This window comes from Cupressus sempervirens, chromosome 1, assembly GCF_028749045.1.
Source record: "Cupressus sempervirens isolate cs-2001-9-10 chromosome 1, ASM2874904v1, whole genome shotgun sequence".
Lineage (NCBI taxonomy): Eukaryota > Viridiplantae > Streptophyta > Pinopsida > Cupressales > Cupressaceae > Cupressus > Cupressus sempervirens.
In genome coordinates, this window is record NC_143118.1 from 205,580,408 (window position 1) to 205,584,845 (window position 4,438).

Genomic DNA, 4,438 nt, shown 5'->3' on the forward strand with positions numbered 1-4,438 from the left:
TTAAAATATCCACAGATGTATATTCTAAAGAAATTTTGAGATTGGTTATCGAGGATATGCCCCTTTGATATTATGTAATAAAGGACATAGGTCCCATTCAAGACTAGAGGTTTTCTTCCCTATTCTTTCCTCCTAGTGCCCATTTGAACAAAGGACACATAAAATAATTTCTTATTAATAAAATATATTATAAAGGCTTCGACCATTTACCAATGAAAAAAATAATAATTCTAAATTTGTGTCTTAATGTAATACTAATATTTCTCTAATATTCTAGATTAACATTTTTAAAATATGTTGTAATGCTTTTCTAAAATTAATCTAATTGAACACTAATTTTTTTCTAAATTTATTTCCTATTGCTAAATTAATATTTTTCTAATATTCTAAACTAATTTTTTTTAATAATTTCTAATGTTTTTCTAATGTATTTTCTAATAACACTAATATATAACTCAAAAATACAAAAAATTATAAATGATAAATTAATAGAATTAACTAACATAAATAAACAATAAAAATATTAAATTAACACAAAAAATTCTTTGCAAACATAAAAAAACATTAAAATAAAAACATATAAACATACCTAAAATAGTGCAATGACCAAAATCTAGAGGAAAAATGATGAAAAATGATGCAGCTCACTCAACACTCCGATATGTTCGCTCCAACATTCAAACCAAATTCACCTCGCTATAAAAATGAATAGGAAAATGGTACAATAGGGTTTTTTAACTCAAAATTTCCCTAATAATATGTTCGCACACTCATATTAAGTAACAATGTTCATGCAAACATACCTTATTTTAAACAAATATGTTCACACGAACATGATAAGTAATTATGTTTATGTGAACATATTAAATATGTTTGCACAAACATATGGAAAACTAAAAATTAAAAATTTGCATCGTTTCATGTTTTTCTTCATTCCACAAAAATGGCACCCAATTTTGTGGGATCACCTCGAAGCTATATGTTTTAACATGAATTTTATGAATAATTTGGACAAGATTATCCATAATTTTGATGGGATGTTTAACTTCATGAAAATATTTAACTAAATGATAGATGGAGCTTCTACTTATGAAATTATAAATGTGGTGATTATTGGTTTGATGAAAACAAAAGTTTTGTTTGAATTGTCAGATAGGAAGCCACCAAGATTTTACATCAAAGTGAGAGTACCTTGTACAATTGGTGAATAAATATAATTGACATTATTCAAAAGAAAAAAGTGAAACTAGATAATTCTTTTTCCCTTGACAAAAATCATATGATGTTCCATATCTTTACCCTTGGTATCTCTAGCAATTTCATTAGTCAAGATATAATTACAAGTGCAATGATAAGAGATTTAAATATTATTCAATTAATTTTGGTTAAATTAATCATCCATTGAGAGTTTTCATAGGACACAAAATTTCTATATACAAAGAAGACATTATTTTCTTTAAAGACTTGATTTCTATGTTTGTCTCCCCTTTCTTCTACAAGGACCTATTTTAGCTTATTAGGATACTGCTCATGCTAACATAAAGTACTAATCTTGATGATTTAGGCTAACATTCACCATGATATCTACTACATGAATATCTTCTCTTAGAGTGTGGTGAATCTCTATTTTCTTGAAGGTGACAAGAATTATCCTACAATCCTGTAAGATAATCAACAAATATAAAAGGAAACTAGTTATCCATATTAAATAATCTATTATGATGTTAGTGTCTCTATCAAGGATTATATAATCAAGGTATACTTCTTTCAAATGTTTAAAGTCTTGCGAAGAAGTAACGACTTCAGCTCTATTGTTTGAGCCAATATAAAAAAAGTATAGAAGCCTTTAATGAAAATAGTCCTCCAATTTTTGCTGACACCACTACCAATAGAAAGACAAGGGCTTTCCTTTCCACATTCCTCCATATTAAATTTGGTACAATCAATAGATAGAGGGATCCATCTAGTAAATTTTCTTCTTATAATATTGTTCTAGTTATTGCCGATAGGCATTCTACAATGGCAGAATGGTGGAGTGGGATGGTGTGAGCATGTTAATGTTAACTTTTATTCTTTTAGCTTAAATTTGACAACCATATACATGTCAAAGTTTAAATCTTATTATAAATAGAATATACTTCTAAAAATAATTTAATAAATAACACAAAATATTTGTTTAAATTATAATATTTGGAGATATAAATCATTTGTTTTTAAGAAATTACAATAAAAACCTTAAATTAGTTAAAAAAAACTAAATAGATATAAAGGAAATATAAATAAATTTAGATGTAGTTAAGAAAATTAAAATTATTTTGTAGTAGATATCTATCGGCATTTCTTTAGATAGATTTATTTAAGATATCTATACTAGTTAAGATTTAAGAGGTTCTTTTAAATACCCCATGTTTACTTAAATCATATTTTTGAGACAAGGGCAATTTTTCCCTTTTCCAAAGAAAATAACATTGATATTTTCCTTTGTCAACAACTTTTTTTTTGAAACTAGGAAGTTTTGGTTTTGGAATGGTCTTTAAAAATTTTGTTATTTCATTCATTTTAAACATAAAAAAGAAGAAAGGGAGGATATCAACCCAAATATATGTTAGGATGAGGTGATAAAATTGGATAAATCTGCATTGATTAATAATTATAATCATAGAATTATGTATCATTCATTTAACATTTACCAAGAAGAACACACTTTTCTACATTTCCCTAACATAGGAGAAATGCAAGAAGGTGGTATATGCATTCACAATCTGAGTAGAAGATCACATGCATATTCATAAAAGATAACCCCCTTCTATTCAAATGATCAATAGTTGGAGTTTAACCATTTATCTTCAGGTTATGTATATGGTTTGAGTTCTATATTGTAGTTTACAAAGTTAGAAAAATATCACTCCTAATGTCTTGAGATGAGGATGATTGAACTTGTTTACTAGAGATAATAGATAAAAATATTTCTACTCCTGCTTCCATCAACTATGTTACTGAAAAAGGATATATTTAGTTTAATTTCTAGAGCTTATTGGCTTATAAATTTTGCTTCCAATAAACTTTCTTTAAATATTCAAATTCGAAAATCTCTTTAGATAGAGATTACTCTAGAACATAGTTCCTTAGTCATACAAATTTATCTGATTTAAAAACTGATCTTATCCAATATCGCCAATTTCTTTATTCAAAATATTCTAAAAAACCAAATCATCCCTTGAACTTCATCTTAAGAAATTGAAATTTGGGACTTCAAATAAAAAGGCAATTAAAAATATTATCACTTTCTAACCATCATATCGCCATGCTCTCCCATATAGCTTGATTGCAAAACCACATTAGTTGAAGATTTAATTATTTCAATTAATTATAATAATAATAATAATAAATTATTGATTGATACTTATCTCTCACAATCTTCCTTATTAAGAGATAGAACAAGTAATCTTCAAGTGACGAAGATAGATGAAATTGATTATACTAATATTAATATATATTTTTTATTAATTTAATAATCAAAGTAAATTGAGTACAATTATATATATTTTTTAAATTTAATTATAAAATTGATAAAAACAAATAGATTTCAATTATGTTTTGAGGGATAACAAGTGTAAAGGAAGTGTTCATATGGTTTCTTAACATTGTTACTCTTATCTTATGTAAGTAATGATAAGAACATGATTTTGTACTGGAGAGCTACGTTAATACTACTATCAAAAGTGATCTATAATGTGGGAAGTCATTCTTCAATCAAGGATTGTATAGGTTAAATAACTCAACTTTTTAGAATGATAGTCTTAGCAGACATCCAAAACAAGGAGGATTTCTAAAGAGATGCTAGTGTAGATTAACTAGACAAAATCTATGAAACTTTAAATGAAAACACAATACATTGTCATATCCAAATGGTGCTTACCTTATAACCACCATATTGTTATGTTTTTCTATTTGGCCTGATTGCAAAACCACATTAGTGAAAAACATGGCTGAGAATTGATTAAACATTTTTATTAATTGCATAAAATTTAATAATAACATATCATTGCTAGATACTTATTTTCCAATAAATTACCTTATTCAATAAGAAAATTTTTTAAAAAATCAAATAATGAAGAAAAATGAAATTGATTATACAAATGTTAAGAGACATGTTCAAGAAACTTGTTTATATATTTAATAATTATAATAAATTTTAAATACAATTAGACTTTTATTTTTAATCTAATTATAAAGTATATAAAAAATTAAAATAGATTTGGATTGTATTACAATGATAATCATTCGAGGAGAAATGTCCAAATGGTTTCTTATAATTGTTACTATTGCCATCATGTAATGATAATGAAGAGAACATGATTTGGTTAGAAGAGCTGATTAATGTTGCTTTCCAAAGTCACCTATACTATGAATCTTCCTTCAATAAAATAGACTTACA